The sequence below is a fragment of the Meles meles genome, chromosome 15 (genome assembly GCF_922984935.1).
Source record: "Meles meles chromosome 15, mMelMel3.1 paternal haplotype, whole genome shotgun sequence".
NCBI classification, from domain to species: Eukaryota; Metazoa; Chordata; class Mammalia; order Carnivora; family Mustelidae; genus Meles; species Meles meles.
Window position 1 is genome coordinate 5,687,383 of NC_060080.1, and position 20,983 is coordinate 5,708,365.

At 49.0% G+C, this 20,983-nt stretch overlaps 1 long non-coding RNA gene across 8 annotated transcripts; it reads right to left on the reverse strand.

Moving 5' to 3' along the window:
- Positions 1 to 1,236: 1,236 nt before the first annotated feature.
- LOC123925446 lies at positions 1,237 to 15,922 on the reverse strand. Of its 8 annotated transcripts, none has more exons than XR_006815011.1 (7): positions 15,776 to 15,922; positions 14,862 to 15,050; positions 9,660 to 9,826; positions 6,275 to 6,891; positions 3,470 to 5,012; positions 2,630 to 2,792; positions 1,237 to 1,379 (listed from the first exon to the last, which is right to left on the reverse strand). It is a non-coding gene; the product is annotated as an uncharacterized LOC123925446 (long non-coding RNA). The 8 variants fall into 8 exon arrangements; XR_006815012.1 differs by lacking the exon at positions 1,237 to 1,379 and having other exon boundaries at positions 2,205 to 2,792; positions 3,470 to 3,624; positions 4,929 to 5,012; XR_006815010.1 differs by lacking the exon at positions 1,237 to 1,379 and having other exon boundaries at positions 2,205 to 2,792; positions 3,470 to 4,600; positions 4,929 to 5,012.
- Between the last annotated feature and the right edge of the window lie 5,061 nt (positions 15,923 to 20,983).

Below are 20,983 nucleotides of genomic sequence, written 5' to 3' on the forward strand. Positions count from 1 at the left end.
GTCCACTGTCCGTCGTCAACGCTGCCCATGAGCAGATGACTCAACTTTATCTGGAGAATCATTGGTATTATTTATCCTATGCTGCCTGTATCTGAGAAGATTGAAAACAGCTGCCTCTATGAAAACCCTGTCACCAGCTGCCTAGCTGAGTGATGGGTCTCTCAGTTTCAAAGATAATGAAGATGCTGGGATTTTCCCCAAATGTTTAAAAAGTTGGGAAGCCCAGGAAAGTCCCGGGATCCCCAAACCCTGTAGCAATACTCCGTCTAAACCAGGGCCATCGTCCTTGCAAAAATCAATACAGTCACCCATTTAACCGCACCAGGGAGGGTTGGGAAGAGGCTAGCGAGACACCGTTTGAAAAGAAACCAAAAATCTCAGAAATCAAGAAAAAATGATTTTTCATGTAATAGTTTTAAACGTAAAAATTAACGCAGGCACGCCCGGGTGGCTCAGTCGGTTTGGCATCTAACTCCTGGTTTTGGCTCAGGTCATGATCTGGGGTCATAGGATCGAGCCCCACATCGGGCTCCACGCTCAGTGGGGAGTCTGCTTGGGATTCTCTCTCTCCCTCTCCCTCTGTCCCTGCCTGTGCTTCTGCATGTGTGCTCGCTCTCTCTCTGTCTCTCCTAAAAAATAAATAAAAATTAAAATTAATGCAAATTGGGAGGGAGACAAACCATAAATGACTCTTAATCTCACAAAACAAACTGGGGGTTGCTGCGGGGAGGTGGGATTGGGGGAGGGGGAGCGGGCTATGGACATTGGGGAGGGGAAGCGAACCATAAGAGACTATGGACTCTGAAAAACAACCTGAGGGTTTTGAAGGGTCAGGGGTGGGAGGTTGGGGCAACCTGAGGGTTTTGAAGGGTCAGGGGTGGGAGGTTGGGGGAACAGGTGGTGGGTAATGGAGAAGGCACGTTTTGCATGGAGCACTGGGTGTTGTGCAAAAAGAATGGATACTGTTACGCTGAAAAAATAAATAAAATGAGAAAAAAAAATAAATAAATAAATAAAAAATTTAAAAAAAAAAAAAATTAATGCAAAAAAAATCCATGATGTGCCAAATGTCAAAAATTTGAAATAAAGACTGGTTGTCACTTGTTTTAGGTTCTTTAGTTTCCAAACAGTGGTTTCCCCCCAGCGGCAGTTCCCAGGCCCCTTGGCCTTTGATACCCTTCTGGACAGCCCGTGGGGTTAACAGTGGGGTACAATCAGATGGGGCAAGTGGGCCATTCTACATACTCGTAGTTTCTTATTGTGGAGCCTCTACTCCATCTTCTCTGTGGTTTGAGTACTGGAGGACATCTTGCTAAGTACAAATGAGGGGCACAGTCTCCCGTCTGCTTCAGGCCCCCGTTCAGCCCCGCTCACTCACGCTGGTCATCCACAAAGAAAGCAGAGAGGACGCAAACAAGGGTGGGGGTCTTAGACAGCATTAGAGTCCATACCCCTGCAGCCTGGTCCCATCCAGGCAAATTCCACACGCAGATGTCACTGCGGCTCCTGTCAGATGTCCCTGTGTTTGGGTGAGACTATAACTTTCAAGTGACCCTAACAATGTCGGAACAATCTCTTTCCTCCCCAAAAGACACCTGATGTGTAGCGGTGAGCAGACCGGAGCCCCTATTCATTACCAGTGCGCCACTAATTGCTTTGACAATAATGGAAAGGCTGGAAGGTATTACACTGGGTACATGACGTTACAAACAGCGCTAGATTAATTTGCATCAAAAAGGTTGCGAGAGCAATTAACATCTCGTTAATATGATATAAACACTAATTCATGCAGATCCCAAGTGACCCCAAATTGTTATCACCCAACCAGTGCAAGGGTTGCTTCAGAAAACACGGTATGGATCCCCGCCACGGGCAGGGAGCAGCTCCACCTTGGAAGGGGTGAAGATCACGGGCACCACGGGCACGCTCCGTGTCTGCTCAGCCGCTGTGGGGTGGCCGGTGCAAATGCCATTGTGGGGGGCGCCTGGCCACCGAGGCCAAGGCTGTGGCGTGCACCTGATGCCCTGGGGACAGCCGGGCCTCTGAAGGAAGGGCTGCCCACATGCTGGGCAGGGAGGGAGCTCCTGAGAACAAAGAGGTTTTCCACCAAACAGCAGCTCATAGTGATCAAAGTCACGGCCTTAAATAATTGATTTATTTCTACAAGTTTAAAAAAAAAAAAAAAACCCACCCTGGGGGGTCATGAATTGTCAGAGATGTAATCGCAGCCCTTGGGAATGAGAGATGCCCAGAAGCTCCTGTGTCTGGTAAAGCCTGGGAATGGGGAGGGGTGGGTCGCCACATTAAAGGCTGCCCCACGAGAGGTCACGCGGGAGATCATTTCTGGCAACACTTTTGACAATGTTTTCAGTAAGAAAAGTTGCTCCTGCTGCTCCTGCACCATGAATCCCTTCAGAGGAAGGAAAAGACAAAATGGGGATGGATAAGGGAGACCTGGGGTGGGACACCCACCTGGGTGAGACGAACGTCCCACTGCCGTCCTCACCTCTACGTGTAGGTAACGTGGGCTCTGGGATACGGATAAACACACACACACACGCACATGCACAGACGCACACAGTCATGCAGGCTCTGTCTCTGTTCAAGCTTCTCCCGGGGTCTTCCTCACCACGACAGTGCTGCAGCTGAGGGACACAATGGCCGACGTCCCTGTGCCCACGGTGGCCGTTCACCAGCTCCCTGATCCATCCATGATGCAGAACGGACGCCCACAAATCCAGCCAAATTCCAAAGACGCACTGAGGGCTGGTGTCGCCGACACCTGTTAGGGACTGTGGGGTAAGGAGGAGATTCAGAGCGAGCCCCCGGGAGGGGGGAACATTAAGCACGAAATTGATGGGGCTCATGCAGCCAGTCCCCGTCAGTGCTGTGAAGGAAAGGCACCAAGTCAGGAGCTGGGAGGGCTCCCTGGAAGAAGCCCAATCTGAGCGGCCCCGGGAAGGGCAAGAACATTGTGATAGCCAGGAAGAGACAGATGCATCCCAGGAGGATGAGAAGGCCGTCAGCTACGGCACCACACAGGTGGCTCAAGGCTGGTGGTCAGAGGCCAAAACCTCAAACCAAAACCGAGCAGCACTGCTCAGCAAGCAGACCGAGAAGCAGACCGTGTGACCAGACAGTGGGCCCTGGAGACGCGAGACATGGTCACTAGATCGGCATTCACTGGCCTCGGAGCCCCACACATGTGCGCAGCTGTCCGTGCTTTTCCTCTGAAGTAGGGTCATCCCCTTAGAAGACGCTACTCTCTGCCCGTGTCACCTGCTGCCCTTCCTGATAACCCGTGTCCCCCCGGCGGATGGTGGTGTTCACACTCGCAGCCCTGCTCGAGGGATGCAGGCTCACGAGAGAGGAGAAGAGACCCACTTGACGCACGAACAATGAGGTGCAGCCGAGAGAAAGCTCAGACGCCGTCACAGAGCACCGCGTGGACAGTTCCACCAAAGCTCACCCGGGGCCTCGGGTGGGAGAGCCGAGTCCCCGGAACGCGGGCCGTGAGCGGGGGCCAAAGGCTCAGTCCGACCTGACTCGAATCCCAGCGCCACCAGTCCGCTGTGTGGCGTCCTGGGCTCCGATCTGCGCTTCTCCAAACCTCCACTCACTCATCTGGAATAGAGGGAAAAACCACCTGCTCGGAAGGCAGGTACGACGTTACAAGCCGCACGGAGAACGGGAGAACACGGCTGGAGGCTAGCCAACAGGTGCTCAACAGAGAGCGGCTCCTATCATCATCACGGTGCTGGAAGTCCAGGCAGAGAGTGGCATGTCCCCGCAACGCAGAACCCACCTGGCCTAGTTCCCTGCTCCGGGGGGGTGGGGAGGGGTGGGGAACGGGAGGTGGGGAACTGGGGGTGGGTGGGGGGAGCGGGAGGGGGCCATGTGCCGGCAGCAGCACACCTGGGGGCTTGTCAGAAATGCAGGGTCTTGGCCTCGCCCCTGGGTTCTGAGTCCGAATCTCCATTCTGGAGACACCCAGGTGCCTGCCGTGTACAGGAGAATTTGAAAGCATCTAACACCCAGTGGTTTTCAGTCCTGACCTCATATCCAGATAACCGGAGGGGCTTGCAAATCACCCAGGCCTGAGGCCCCTCCCCGACCTATTAATTCCGAATCCCTAAGAAGGGCGAGTGGCCTACATGGCCATATATGCAGCCAAGACCGAGAACCACGGGCTCTATCAGAAGATACGAAGCCTTTGGGACAGGGCCTCGGTATGACCTTCATGGGCTCCAGGCATGTTTGCCTCCATGGGTCCTTTCTCCCAAAATACAGTATATAAAATTATATATTCCTCCACGGCGATAAAAAGAGGACTATGTTAATATTGTTTATTAAGTCATTTTCTTCCATGTAAAATTTCCCATTTCAGTTCTAATTAAAATTAAAATATTTCATAAGCCCCTGAAAGTATCTCAGGCCTCAGGCACTGTCCCCACCATACCTCAGGGACAAATTGGCTCTGCTTGGGGATATTATGTGAGGATAAGACATAGTCGAGGAGACAAAAGAATGCTCGAGAGAGCCGTAGAACTAGTGGTTTGATAGATGTGAGCTGATGGCTCCCACGTCCTGAGATCCTGATCTGTAAAAGAAGATGGAGAAGAAAAGGAGGAGGGGAGGGAGGGAGGGCGGGACATCTAAATACGAATGAAATTCTAACCAAATGGGGGAAGCAGAAGCAGAGGGAGGAAGAGCCGTTGCACACCCCGCGGCTCTAGCGGCAGAGCAAATCCGATGACTGATTGCTCACCTGCTATCACTCGTCCGCTCTTTCCGTCATTCATTCTTCCGTTCCTCCGGGTCACAACAGAGCCGAGCCCGGACAAGTCCGAGACGAGGACACTACCATCCCTTCCCTCCCTGGGCCAAACCCTCGCCGCGGCAACCGCACACCTGCTATGTTTCCTTACCTTCCCCAGAACGTGCGCGCGAGGCCGTCCATTTCCTGGAATGACCAAACTTGATGAAAGCCGTCGTGACTTCAAAGAAATCAGCTGGAATCATGGGAAAGTGAAGCAGAATGAGGACTGCAGCTCCCGCCCCTTGAAATTACCAACTGTGTGGCCTGACAGCGGCTCCCAGGGGATGGTTTTTATAACTTATTTTTATTATTTGAAAAAACCTGGCTTGAAAGGGTTGGTTACAAAAAAGCAGCTCCTCGCCAGTGGGAATCTTGAGCGGGCCTTATTTACGCTATAGTCCAAACACAGAAGAGGGAGCAGAGGACCAAACGGAGAGCGCCCCACAGGATGGTACTTGCAAACCAGGGAAAATACAAATTCTGCTTCTCATGGGCATTTCTTAGAAGAAGAGGAAGAGGGAAGAAAAGCGGTATTCAGAAGTTGCAGCGAGGCCTCGTAATTAGAAATACAGTACCATTATTCCCTGCACAAAAGAGCAGGGAGTTTGGATGTGAAAATGAAACCTTGTGAATGGGAAAGTTTCAAGTAAACAAAAGATTAATTGCTGTATGCTTTGGCCCTTGCATTGAGGGGAAAGAAAAGCTACCATGCCTGTGTGCTTGCATGGGATTTCTTGGGGAAGGGATAACTCTAAAGGATGTGTTTTCCTTAATGAGATTTTTTTATATTACAAAATATAGGCAGTTGGTAATATTTCAAACCTCTGACGCCCTGCCCGAACACCATGCTAGAAATTGCCGAAAGTCAATAAAATGGGGTCCAATCTAAATTCGCGGTTGGTGCATTTATGCTTTGCACACTCAACACCCTTTATAAATAATAATTAAGACCCCTTCCATCAATGTGAATATCGTCCCCTTCATTATGCCACCGAGGAACTCTGTGTCGAAGGACCTAGACGCATCCAAGAGGGAATCTGTCTGGAGGTCATTCCCATGCTGATGAGGCCCCAGGAAAGACACAACAGACCCTTCTGGTTGGGTGATCCTGGGACCAGATCGTCAAGACCCGGGGAAAGACACAACAGACCCAGGACTAGACTGGTGTGTGGCACAGGCTACGCGCTCAATAAATAGGTACGAGAGGAAGGAAAGATGGGTGGAAGAAAGGAGGACAGGGAAGAAACGGTCTGTGGGATGGGACAGGGCAGAACCAGAAGAGGGGTTGGTGACGTGTCATGTGTCATGCGTCAAGAAATTATTCCCAGGTCCTTCCCAAGAGAACAGTGTAGCTGAGTGTATTAATTTGGTGATGAGAATTAAAGCCTTGATTATACATTTTTTTTAATCTTGAAAAAGTATAAAGTCTGAGGACACACAAAGACTATTATTTACCAGATTCTTCAAATCTTGTCTTTCTCTTTCTTCATTTACCTAAGTCTGTAGCCACTTCTGTTTTTTCAAAACAAGTCCACTCTTGACCTAAGGTGCTTCTCTCTTCTGGGGCGTGTTTCGTAGGTCCCCACCATATCTGCCTGCTCCCATCAGGATGGCCACCCCTGGACCTGGCAGGTGTCTGTCCTCACCTCTGCGCATACACAGGTATTTTCAAATCAATGCAGCGGGAACGCACTGCATCCTGGACTCCTCATTGAAACAAAGGCTGAAGACATGCGACATCTTCCTTACACTCCCAAGGCACCAGGCCATCACAGATTGTCTATAAATAGCAATTTAGATATGAGAACTCAGCGCTGGGGTGCACAGCTCCATCCACTAAAGGGGAACAGCCAGCAATGAGGCCCTGGCGCCAGTGGCAGGTGGGATTCTGGAAGCCCTTGGCAGGTCGTCACGGTGGCACCGTTAACACTTTTCCCACTGGTGCACTGGGACAGACACCATGGAAGGGAAGCAAGGTACTGAGAGCTACAGTATCTCAGACACGGGAGAGCTTCAGAAGGCGATCATTATGCGGATAATGGAGTTGAATGGCTGTCACCAAGCGTCATCATCTGTTGGAGAAAGACAAAGTAAGCCTAAGAGTTACTAATCGCCACTTTAAGGCGAATCGTGCAAATCAGAGGCCTCAGTGGCAACATTGAAGAAGACGCATCCCTTTTAGCCACGGATTCAGGAAAGCTGAAGGTCAGGCTCAGGACTTAGTCATCAGGGCTGCAGAGCTCCAGAGAAGGTTAAATCCTCAGGCCCAACAAGCCCACGATGCCAGTGGGAGACTCTGATTGGAAGGGAGTGGGGACCCTGATCATTATCATGGGGATTTCTAGGTCAGAGGTCACACAAAAATCCCTTCGAGGACCCTCTGCGCCTGCAGAAGAGGCCCTCTCTTCCTGTCGAAGGCTAGTGCTCTGCCCTTTCTGGAAAATTCTGCAGAGGTCTCTGCCCCACCGGCAGCAGGTACGCCCCAAGATCGACTCCTACGCACTCTTCCACCCACAGAAAAAGTTATAGCAACACCCCATTGGGAAGCTCTGGGGCTGCTACAGGGAAGAAGAGACGATAGGACCCAGCCTAGAGCCCTCACCAGGACCCCACATGGGCCGGATTGGGAGACACAGAACCTAAGTGTGCAATAGGGAGCATGCCTCCGTGCGGGCGAATCTTCCGTAATATGGACCGTGTGATAATCTGGCAAGGCCCCAAGGCGGGGCTGCCATGCTGCTAGGACGGCCTGCAAGGAAGCAGCCTAAATGCCCAGACTGCCCTCCACGCAGTGGGATAGAGGAGGAGGCGGCTCAGGGAAGTGGTCTTTGCAGAGCAGATCTGTTACACGAGGTCGGAAAGCCAACCAACCACGCTCATCAAGGAGCCCAGGAGGAAGCATCCCCTGCCCCGCCTGCCGTCGGGGGGCAGTGCCAACACCCCAGAAGGGCCATCCCGTCGTCGCCCAGCTGGACTGCTTAATGGAAATGCACTGGTGGAGGCTTGAAGTGATAAAAGCCCCTGGAGCATCGAACCACGTGCAAGGGGGCCACGATGAGAGTTGGGCAACATGGCCGGAGTAGCGACCGCAGGCGCCTGACCCAGAGTGTGGTGGACACAGCATGCTTAGGACCAAGAGAGACAGGCGGTCGCAAGAGCACTGTTCAATCTATACACTCAAAAAAGAAAAAAAAAATTCAAGGAAAGATAATCGAGAGGCTGGATCAAGATAATCAAACTGTCCCAAGAAAAAGCCACATCTCAGTACCAGACTTGGTACCTGGACCTAAGCCAGTTCTCGGGCCCCAGGCCCACTTCCTGAAGAACAGGTGGGTCTCCGGGAAGAAAGACCCGTGGCATCACAGCAAGTGCGCAGGGGAAAGACTCCCCTCATTCTTCTCCCAAAAGGCCATACCATCCACTTGGGTGACCACACACGCTAGAGGACAGGGGATGCCCAGACCCCTTGAGACTGCTGGGCGCAAGATGGAGATGACGCTGATAACTGGGGGCCTAAGGCAGGATCTCTGAGCCCTGTGTCAAGGTGGAGGTGTGTGGGCCAGGGGTAAGGAAGACCTGGCTTGGTCTGGCTCAGAGTGACTTCCCCGGGTCACACAACCAATAAATACATGGTCTTCCCCCAAACCCCTAGGGTATAATTTAAAGGGACTCTGGAAATGGGAAGAACTACTACATTCGTTTCTGGAGTAGGAGGTCAGAATGACCACAGTGGGAAAATTCAGTGGAAGTCCCAGAAATGCGCCCTCCCCGAACATCCACACCAAGATAGGAAATCGAAAATATATCCCACACCTGGAGGAAACGCCGGAGTTAAAGACCTAGAAGGTGCAGGGTGTGACGCCAACACGCATCTCGTTAATTCACCAATCGGGGCCCTAAATCCCAACATGCTTTACAGGACAGGTCAACCAAGTAGCAATGTCATCTGTAACTTCCGGTTGGAGTAGCTTCCCCAGAGTGGAGTAGCTTCCCCAGAGAGGAGTAGCTTCCCCAGAGCGGAGTAACACTGCTCGAGCCCACGGGATGTAGCCACAGGTGTGGCCACTGCATCCTCCTCCACTATTCCACTCTCAGAAAGGTACTGCCACAGGGTCGTCTGTATGTGTCTGGGCCACGGGACAGGGAGGGAAAGAGGGAAAATCCGAAGACTAGGGCAGGAGCTGGAGAAGACACACAGGAAGGATGGATAGAAATAGGTACTGAGTGTACGCACACCTTACTCTTGAACACCGACGGTATGATGTGCCCTGCTCTGGGCCCTGGAGATCAGCAGCGAAGCAAACAGGAGAAGAACGAACAGCCCGGCCCATGGGGGGCTTCCTTACCCCTGGATGTCGTTGTTGTTGTCGTTGTGGATGCATAAGAGATTGGGGTGGGGTGCTGAGGACGCTTAGAGAAGAGGACAGACAGACAGATATGGTCCCACACACCGGGCCCTGGAGCAGGAAGGCCACCCTCTGGATGTGCAGCATTGTGGGAGAGAGATACATACGCAGGGAGAAAACATCTAGAGACCACGTAGACCAGGACGAGGAGGACTTGGGCTCAGGAAAGAGAAGATGGTGAAGGAGACGCACAACAGACGTGTGAAAGATACAAGGCAGTCTACAGACTGAAAGTGTGTGTCCCCCCAAAACCAATGCATCGAAGCCTAGTCCCCAGCGTGACAGCATCAGGAGGGGAGTCTCTGGGAGGTGAGCAGGTCATGAGTGTGGAGCCTCCTCAATAAGACTGGGGCCCTTCCTGGAAAAGACACCAGAGAGGGGACCTCCCTCTCTGCCAGACCGCATGCGCCTGCAAACCAGGAGGAGGGCCTCACCTGCCCATGCCAGCACCCCGACCTCAGACTTCCGGCCTCCAAAACAGTGAAAAATAAAGCCCCTCCGGCTGTGGTATTTGTTAAAGCAGCTCAAACTCTGTGTGATGTGTCCTGCCTCTCAGCTTGGGCAACCGTGTAGGTAGGGCACCACGAGGCAAAATGGGAACCTGGAAGGAGAAAGCAGGAAAAGCACTGACGTCAGCTTTGGGGCTGTGGGTGGGAGGAGGCTATGGGACCTCCCCCCACTTCAAGTGGACTTAAGATGTGGGCTAAAGTCAAGGTTTATCCCCGGAGGTGATGGCTGCCACCTGCAGAGATCCCAGAAGGGTCAGACATTGCAAGGAGACCCCGGAAATAAGGACCAAGCCAGAGGAGACAGCCACATTGACTCAGCTAAGAGCGTCTAGTGAGCCATGCCCCTGGGAATGCAGGAGGGCCCCCCAGGAAGGCCCATCAGGCTGTTGGCTTCTTTAGCAGCAACAAAATGGGTGACCCATAGGCAATAGTGAATGGAGAAACATGGTGGTACCTCATCTCTGCACACATTCACCCCGTCCTACCAACTCTCCGCCTCGTCCTTCCCGGCCATTCAGTCCCTCCTAACATGCCTCACTGCCTTCTTCCCCCAACAGGGAAATTCAGCCAATGGAGGAATTTGCTTATGAGACAATGAAATCGTGGCCCTTATTTTACTGGATGTATTATTTACTTCCGAGGAACTGGGATACGTTGGGGAAAGTGCCTGTCATGGGAGGTCCCAAGCCCGGTCTCTGCTTTCCTACATCCGGGGAAGTACACCTGCCGCCAGAGCTGCCCATGGGCGTCCAGGTCAAGAGGGTGACGGTGCTGCTTTATAGACCAACACATTTGCCCAGGAAACCACACCAGCTACCCTCGTTCATCAGCTACCTTCACTCCACACTCATGGAGACTCAACCAAAAATCACCAGGAATTTGAAAAGGAAAAATAAATAGATGAAATATTCAAGAGAAAGAAATGGACAACTGACCCCAGTGAAAAGAGCAATGATCATTGAAACAGAAGAGAGTTTTTTACATTTTAAAGCATCCTTAGAGAGATCTCCAGAGGCAGATAACAAGGATAATAGGAGGAAATAGAGAAATAAAAGAAGAGAATCTTCTTGACTAAAGTGAGACCTGAGTTTTCAAATAGAAAGGGCATAGCCAGTATCAAACAGGATGAGCGGAAGAGAATACAAATCTACCTCCTGTACTCTGTTAACGTTGTAGAACCCCAACAATAAAACGAGAGCCCTCACTGTTTCTAGAAGGGAGAGAAAAAAAAATAAAGATCATCTACAAAGGACAAGAACTAAACAGACCTCAGACGTACCAATAGAATGTAATGTTGGGGGATGAAGAAGCGAAACATTTTAGACTTTATGGGAAAACTGAAAGGCTATTCCAAACTATCAGCCAAGTCGGGTATTATAAATAAAGGTATTTTGAGAGTTTTTGGACTCAGAGAGTTTCCCTTTCTGAAACTATTGCCAAGCAATACTTGCTAGGTCGTCTTCTTAGCACGATGCAGAAACTAATTTTGAACCTTCACATCAACCCTACAACATTATATTTATCCTAAGCTGATAGACGGAGACGCTGTGGCTCAGAGAAGTTACACTTGGGGAAAATGAAAATGGACATCAAGAAAAAAGATGCTATAAAATTTAACTTGCAGTGAACAAGGAGGACATCAAGGAGAGCGATCCAAGGCTGAGAGCTCTGTGGCGTGTTTAGAAAGCAACGGACCCATGAAGAGAGAAACCAAGCATGCTCCACGAAGGTCTTCGTCTTTCTGTCTTAGAAACAAACCTGGTTACGTACATTGTATGATTAAGATCCTGAAAGGTCTCAAAGACATGAGGGTGCATATGTTCCTTCAGTGAGCAGTTACAAAAATAAAAAACAAAGAAAAGAAAGGACATAAGAAACACCAGTGGGGACAAGGGCGTCTGAGTGGCTCAGTCAGTTAAGAAACCAACTCCAGATTTCAGCTCAGGTCACAAGCTCAGGGTCCTGGGATCGAGCCCCGTGTTGGGCTCCCTGTCAGTGAGGAGTCTACTTGAGACTCTCTCCCTTTCTCCGCGCCCCTTTCCCTGCTCTCTCTGTCTCTCTCAAATAAATAAATAAATCTTAAAAAAAAAAAAAAAGAAAGAAAGAAAGAAAAAAGACACATCAGGGATGAGAGGAAAGGGAAGGTAGCTGCACAGAACACACATGGCCCAAAGATGGAGCAAATTTAAAGACGCCCTAACTTTGAGCAATAGGTAAAGTTCAAGAAAATAAAAATTACATGTAGTCCTGACTCTTAGAAGATTACCCTTCAAATAGCACCAATTTAGTAACACAGAACCCTTCCTTAATCTGTTTTTCAGGGAAAATTACTAAATAATCATAGTAATAGAAACGCTGCTTTTTTAACTCTTCTTTTTTAGAATCGATCCTTAGGAGCCTAGAAAATGTTTTAGTTACGATAAACATAGAACTATAATATGGAAGTATGATGGCATAGCTGGAAAAAGAGGGAAGAAAGTTGGGGATTGTAAAGATGCTAATTTTCTCACCTTTATTAATGGGGAATCAAGAGATAATGCCTCAGGTTCATGGCTCTCTAGCTGTTCTATAGCTCCAAGGGTGTGATCCAGGAAAGAAATCATTAATAAGCTGCTCGTCCTTAAAATTACAAACCTCTGCTCTGGGCAAGACGATGTCAGAAGAATGAGAAGACAAGTCACAGACTGGGAGAAAATACTTGCAAAAGACATATCTAAGAAACAACTATTACCCAAAATGTACCCAAAAATCACTCAAAACTCAACAGTAAGGGGGCACCCGGGTGGCTCAGTTGTTAAGCGTCTGCCTGCAGCTCAGGGCATAATCCCAGGGTCCTGGGATTGAGCCCCGCATCGGGCTAAGCCTGCTTCTTCCTCTCCCACTCTCCCTGCTTGTGTTCCCTCTCTTGCTGTGCTTCTCTCTGCCAAATAAATTTTAAGAATCTTAAAAAGAAAAAAAAAAACCCTCAACAGTAAGAAGGTAAGAAATGGACTTAAAAATGAGCAAAAGTATGCAAGCTGGTGCAACCACTCTGGAAAACAGCATGGAGGTTCCTCAAAATGTTGAAAATAGAACTACCCTATGACCCAGCCATTGCACTACTGGGTATTTACCCTAAAGATACAAACATAGTGATCCGAAGGGGCACGTGTACCCGAATGTTTATAGCAGCAATGTCTACAATAGCCAAACTATGGAAAGAACCTAGATGTCCATCAACAGATGAATGGATAAAGAAGATGTGGTATATATACACAATGGAATACTATGCAGCCATCAAAAGAAATGAAATCTTGCCATTTGCGACAACGTGGATGGAACTAGAGCGTATCATGCTTAGTGAAATAAGTCAATCGGAGAAAGACAACTATCATATGATCTCCCTGATATGAGGACATGGAGAAGCAACATGGGGGGTTAGGGGGATAGGAGAAGAATAAATGAAACAAGATGGGATTGGGAGGGAGATAAAACATAAATGACTCTTAATCTCACAAAACAAACTGGGGGTTGCTGGGGGGAGGTGGATTGGGAGAGGGGGAGGGGGCTATGGACATTGGGGAGGGTATGTGCTATTATGAGTGCTGTGAAGTGTGTAAACCTGGCGATTCACAGACCTGTACCCCTGGGGATAAAAATACATTATATGTTTATTTAAAAAAAAAAAATTGGAGGGGGAGGCAAACCATAAGAGACTGTGGACTCTGAAAAACAACCTGAGGGTTTTGAAGAGTCAGGGGTGGGAGGTTGGGGGAACAGGTGGTGGGCATTAGGGAGGGCACGTATTGCATGGAGCACTGGGTGTTGTGCCAAAACAATGAACACTGTTACGCTGAACAAATAAATAAATAAAAATTTAAAACAGCCTCAGATACTGCTACACACCTAGGAAAACGGTAAAAATCTATAGTTGGTAGATGAAGAAATAGGTAAGCATAATGCTTAAAGTTGTGAAACTACAGACAAACTTAGAAAGTACATAACCAGCAAAAGTCAAGATATGAAGGAAAGATGAGAGGGTATGTAAAGGCATTAAGTCAACCTTCCTTCGTTCCTTCCTTTCTTAACCCCTACCTGGGGCTTGAACTCACAACCCCAAGATCAGGGGTCATGTGCTCTACCAAAGGAGCCAGCCAGGCGCCTCCCCCACATCTTCCTTGGTGAAGACTTAATGCTCCAAAGTTAATTGATTAAGATACAGGGGTAAAATAATTCCAGATGAAATTACAGTGGTAATTTCTAGAAGGTTGAAACCCCAAATTGCTTAGGTCTGGAGCTGGGTGGATGGAGGACGAGAAGATGTCTACAAAGACATTTTTATTTTCATCCTTTGCACTGCTCAGAATTGGGGTATATAATGTACATCTAGTGATTTATAATTTAAAAAGCAATTTTTTTAATCACCAGTAATTTTCTGTTAGGGAAGAATACAGCCGAAGGATGAAGTTCATGGAAATTTTTCTAGAAGCTTAATAATAGATGTCAGGAACAAAGCGTTGCTGAAAATAATGAATTTTTGAATTTTGAAATACCTTGAAGTTTTCCTCAAATTGTCAATCTCCCAAAGGGTGTTCCTCCAAGTCCTACTTATCAGACGCACTACTAAGTTCAAATTATAAAAATCTTACCTGTAATTGAAGCCAGCTGCAACCTTTTTGACAAGACTAATTGCCGATAATGATTTAAGTGCTGAAAATTCGCATGCCACAATTGTTTTAAATAGGGGAACCTCTCACAGCTTTCTCTGAAAAGAACTGTTAATCTTTGCTGCTGACTTAACAAATCCTTCAGTCACCTGTTTGCCATCATTTTCATGAGCTGATAACGTGTTTATTAGAGTCATAATGTGCAGGTGGAGGAAAAAAGGTCTCGTTTGATGGCACTGGGATTTTGTCTGACATTTCTACGTGGGAAACGTTGGCGTGAGCTTCAGGCTTGGCTATAGCAGAGAAAGACAATAAAGGCCCGCATGATTTTGGGTTTTGTTTTTTGTTGTTGTTTTTTGGTTTTTGGTTTTTGGTTTTTTTTTTTTATTCAAGGCAAATGGAAAGTCAGCATTTGACAGATACCCATAACTTTAGATGATGTGGCTGGGAGACCCCATACCCTACAGGTTGTCCCTTTTACCTGCTGTCAATCAAGGGCTCCTGGCTTTGGCAGAGACGAAGGCACCGGCTGGGGTCCCGCGGTCTCCCTCCATCCTCCGCATCTCCGTCTGGCTTTGGATGAGTCTGATGTTTTCAGCCTCAGCATCCCGTCCGCTCCCTTTGCCTGCTCCATGTCTGGTTCAGGGCATTTCTCCTAAAGCTTCTAGTTCTGGAGAGAGGAACAATGGGAAGCACACGCCAAGAGCTAAGGTGACCTCTGCCTTTGCTATTCTACAGCTAGAATTTCTCTGAAGCCACAAGAAGAGACCCTGCGCAAATGCGGAGCTACGAGGATTTAATCGGAGGCTTGTTCTGAATGGCGGGAAACCGGAGTCGGATGGGGAGGGGGATGGGGCCGAGACTTAGAACTCAGATGGGGAACAGACGTGCAGCACCAGGTGAGGGTGTGACCCCGGGGACACCTGGCTTCGCGGAGACCCCCACTCTCAAGGCCAGTCTTCGGCACACGGCCTAAACACTGTCAGCCTCAATGGGCCAGTGAGGGAATCTCACCCCGGCAGTGGGCAGTAAGGCCTGGCTTTTACATAAGCCCCTGGCATCGGCCCTGGCACACTGTGAACACTTGATCTGTGCCACGGAATAATAAGAGAAATAATAAACGGTAGCAGCAGTAACAGTAAACCATAAAAATCACGCTGAAGGGAGGGACGCCTGAGTGGCTTAGTCGGTTCCCAGGGTCATTGGATCGAGTCCCGCATAGGGCTCCTTGCTCAACGGGGAGCCTGCTTCTCTCTCTGCCTCTGCCTGCCACTCGGCCTACATTTGCATGCGTGCTCTCTCTCTCTCTCTCTCTGATAAATAAATAAAAATAAAAATCTTTTTTTAAAAAGTCATGCTGAAGGGGCAGACGCACTGATGGAAAGAAATACATACCTGTAGGAATTCATGGACGAACAACAAAGTAGTTGTTCTTGACTTCAGCAAAGGAATATATGAGGGGCGCCTGGGCGGCTCAGTCAGTGAAGCGTCTGCCTTCGGCTCAGGTCATGGTCCCAGGGTGCTGGGATCGAGTCCTGCATCGGGCTCCCAGCTTCTTCCTCTCCTTCTGCCACTCTCCCTGCTCGCTCTTTCTTTCCTCTCTCTCTCTCTCTCTCTTAAAAAAATCTTTAAAGGAATATATGCATAATAAAAGGCTAATTATCAAAGTAGAATGTTCAACGGTGATTACCCCTAAGGAAGATGACCCCTCAGTTCATCATAGAATTATAATGAATTTATTTCCTTTCTGTTTCTCAGCATGGGAAAGGAAGGTGTTTTCCTTTAGCAATCCAGAGACCCCCCCCCTCCCAAAAATCACATTTTAAAATCTGGGGGCGCCTGGGTGGCTCAGTGGATTAAGCCGCTGCCTTCAGCTCAGGTCATGATCTCAGGGTCCTGGGATCGAGCCCGGCATCGGGCTCTCTGCTCTGCAGGGAGCCTGCTTCCTCCTCTCTCTCTGTCTGCCTCTCTGCCTACTTGTGATCTCTGTCTGTCAAATAAATAAATAAAATCTTTAAAAAAAAAAAAGCAATTCTGTTCTAGATTACTCCAGGACAGAGAAACTCAGAATTGGAAGAAACTCTCAGTGCTCCAGACTGTTAGGAAAGCGATGCCCCGCCAGGAAGAGTAGCCCGCAGCGCCTCCTCCCCACGGAACGCAGCGCCCCAGGAACGCCACGCGAAGCACATGGATCTGGGCCTTCCCCAAGGACAGACCTATCTCTGCTCTCTCTTCTTCCATCCTGAGTGCGGGCCACGGTGCCACGGTGCCTGGTGTCCAGCGCCCAGCAGGAGCTCAACAGCCCCTTGTCGAATGGTTGCGTCTGCTCCTGTGTGTTGGAGGACCCAGGAAGAGCTATAAAAGCAGCAGGTCATGCTCCTGGGGGCCTTCAGAGAGCCTTGCCCGGGCTGGGGCAGGGTGCGCAGAGGATGTGACCAAAAGATCTCCATCCGAGGAAACAGCGCAGGAACCTGACTCACCCTGAGTCCGGGAAGAGGCTATTGTCTTCATACAGAGAAGCCTAGGGTCTGGCAGGACACTGTGTTAGGAAATCGGGAAAGCGAGGTTATGTAATCAATTTCCATTCTCCCGTTTATTTCTGGGCCCAAGTAAGAGGCCCAGAAAGGTCATTTACCATAAACTGTTACGAGCTAATCACGGTTTAATGGGTTTTTCTGGCGGGAGAATGTGTGCGTTGTCACCAGGGCCCTGGGCCTTCCTCCGCAGTAACGTGTGAGACCCGCAGGCAGCAGGGGCAGGGCGGGCAGGGCCGGCAGGCGAGGAGCGCCTCTGCACTCAGTAAATCACCTCGCCTGACAGCGGCTTCCCCACCCAAGGAACCCCGCCAGGGAGACTGTGAAGGACAACTCCACACACCTTTCCGCCCGCCTCGGAGCCCGTCCCCACACCCTGCAACAAATGTGCTCCCTGCCACATTTTTATGATGGATCCATTTCATTTAAAGTTAATCACGTTATCCTTTTCATCTGCTCTTCCGTACCTCTTACAATTGCAGAGAGGTGGAGAGAGGTTCCAAAAATAAATAAATTAATGAAATAGTCACTGATTTCCCAAGACTTGATTTTTCCCCAGCCCCATGCTCGTCAGTGCTGAAGATGTGGACTTGATGTCTGTTTTGATAGGAGCAATTTATCACCCGGGTGAAATCAGACTGCTGTTTGGAAGGCAGGTCCGGGATTGATGAATCCCTTTTCTCTGGGAATGAATTTAATCCCCAAGGGTGGACGTGGTATTAAAACGCTTGGCCCGCCGCACCTGTGGCATTTGAGACAAAGTGAGCGGCAGCTGAGCCCGGAAACCCGCTTCCGTCCCCTGCATGCCGCGTCTACACTGAGCTGTAAACATCTTTATATTTCCAAGTCTGGGAAAAGCTCTGTTAAGTGCTCGACTTCCAATTAGTCAGGCATAAAGCAATGACTTTGGTTATTAATGAATTCAAAAGCAATGAAATTGACTTATTGTGCATTTTCACTGTTTTTAGTAGGAGTTTTTATATTATTAATTGAAGATACTTTTAGAGTGCATCCATTTTTATGCTCCAGCCCAATTTCTTTCCTTCTTTTTTTTTAAGATTTTATTTATTTATTTGTCAGAGAGAGAGAGAGAGCACAAGCCAGGGGAGCGGCAGGCAGAGGGAGAAGCAGGCTCCCGGATGAGCAAGAAGCCCGACGAGGGACTCGATTCCAGGACCCCAGGATCATGACCTGAGTTGAAGGCAGACACTTCAACGACTGAGCCACCCGGGTGTTCCATGCTCCAGTCCAACTTCTTGCTATATCTGAGCCAATTCCCTCTTGGAATTTATAGTCCAGTGTTCTCGTGTGGGTCAGAGCCCAGGCAAGAGGCCATCGGGCACATTAGAATCACTGGGGAGCCTAACAAGCTATGGATGCCTGGGTACCAGCCCCAGGAGTCTGAGTCGATGTCTGCGAGAGAGCCTGAGAATCAGGATTTGTTTTCAAAGTTCCCCTGGGATTCTAATACACAGCTCACCCTTAACGACACCGGTTTGAACTGTGTTGGGTCCCTTTATACTCCATGTCTTATAGTCCATTCCTGTAAATGTTGTTCTCTTCCATATGGCTTTCTCAACATTGACTTTTCTCCAGCTTACATTATGGCAAGAATACAGTATCTAATACAAAGAACACAGGAGGTGTTGGCCCCCTTAATCCCTGAGTTGTTGAAGGATCAACTGTATAAGCAAATTTGAGAACCACGGCTATAAGAGAATGAGCTTGGTATTTTTGAAACAAGCATAGCAGAACTCCAAATAAGATATCCTTCTTGTAAATGGTCAGCTATTGCCCATGAAGCAAACCTGACTTCCTAAATCATTTCCTTGATCAAGTTGGCAATTGGATAAATAAATCTTGTGTCTTTATGGACAAGTGAATTGCTTACATGACCAATTATCTTCCCCTTCTTTAAAACTTGTGGGCGAATCAACCATTGTGGCTATTAGGAGTACTTTTGCTCTATAGAGTGTTTCCAACTGGTCAAGCAGCTCACCTGCCTCAGTTTAACTTCACACATCACTTGATATGACGCCACTGTGCCGAATACCCATCTCCTATTTTCTGCTCCCACCTCTACTCACCACTGCTGCCACTCACCCGTCACCCGTCCACCCACCCGCCCATTCTGCCATCCATTCAACCCATCGGTAGGCACTAGTATTACAAGAAGGAATGACACATTCCTGTCTTAAAAGAGCTCACCATCCAGTGCGGAAAGTTGACAAGTTAACAGAAATCACCAGAAAGGGTGAGAAATGCTGTATGAGAGGTAAATCAGGGTGCCAAAGGGACACAGAAGATAGGCACCTCACGCTGCATTGAGGCAGGGTGGACGGCTGTCCCGAGTCTCAGGAAAGGGCACTGTCATTTCTACGATGTCCTCTTTCGTATCACTGAACTCTTAATCTCTCAGTGATCACCTGAGGACACAGTCACAGAGAGGTGTACCCCATTTGCAAGTGTAACTATTTCTGTACCTTCATGCGGTCATCTACTGGAACTCAACAAATAGGGCATTCAACAACTAGGACAATGGTGAGAATACGAAATATCAGAATTCATACATCTTCCAACAAGATACCCTTACTTGTTTGGGGAATAACATATGCACTCAAACTCTCCCGAGTGCCGTGGTCCTTTTAGAAATGCAAACCTTACATCCAAGGACAGATGTCCACCTGGGGAAGGCTGCGTACTTAATGGCTGTCGCTGGGGTCAAGAACACTGTGATTGTCCTGGGGCTCCCTTTTTAAACCTCATTGACATTGGGGATTTCTTCACAGTAGTAGGTCAGCACATGATAAAGCGTGTGCCTATTTTAAGACCAAATGCAGGAGGACAGCAGAGAACCAAGGACCAATGCAAGTATCATGAATTCCTAGGCAGTCACCTGAAAGAAAAGTCACCGATGAGATACAGGATAGAGGGGAACCAAATCACCTTGTCCACACACTTTAAGCGACTGCTTACAGGGCTACATAAAATGTAAGCACAAAATAGGGTAGAAAAGAAAAGACCATGAGTTGGTTGATGATACGAGTGTGGCGGAGAAACGGGTTCATGTGGTGTTTCCCTTTCCCCATTTGAAATGAATTTAGCATCTGATTTTAATTTTATGATCTTGCAGAGTTAGAACTCTGAGGGACATTAGAGATCCTTTAACCCAGTATAATCTATAAATAAAAGATTGAGGTCCAGAATGGTGAATCAATGGCAGAGGCCACGGTTGGAGTAAAGGTCAAGGTCAGAACCAAAACCCCTGGCTTTCAAACTCCCATGACCCTTCTGCGATAACCTTGCAGCATGGCCACTAACGGTGTGCCTAAAACCTTACCATGACCAGGAGCTCTAATGACCAGCATCACCATGACCGCAGACTCGTCACTAGCTCATGCAAGCAGTAACTGCAACCCTGGCCTGACAGATCAGAGCACGAAGAAACAAATCTATTTCTATGATGCCTGCATTGGCTTCCAGGGTCTCACTTCTTCCTTTATAGGGTCACATCGAAACCTCAGAGTGCCTCATCCCAACCAGTGAGGTGAGGGCAGAAGGAGCAGCGCCCGCACCTGGCCCTTAGTCACCACCTTCTACCAGTCACAGAAATGTCCTCCATCCATCTGGTCTCGTGGTCTCCATTCATGACCTCCGCAGCCTCCTTGTCCCAGCTGTGGGCCCTCTTCAAGTACAGCAGCCTCTCTCTGGCCATAAAGTCAACATTCTGTGTTGTTGCCAGATCCATGTGCGGTGAGAGGGGGCACGAGGGCGGGAGACTGTGCTCAGGCCTGTCCACCTAAACATCAGACAAAAATATGTCACCTGTGAGGACCAGGGAGACTTTGGGTGAAGGCCGTTTCCCTGGGCTCTCCTCAGGGAACTTCGGGGGCTCGTGGAACTTCATCTTCCCAGGGCTCTCCAACATAGCTGGAGTCTCTGCAGGGACCCCCCCCCCCGCCTCCAACCACTCACCGTACCACCTCCTCAGAGCTCTCCTCGCCTTTGCCAGTCCCTAGAACCTTGATTTAATCTCAGGGAGGCTTGGACCAAACACCAGCTCTGAGCG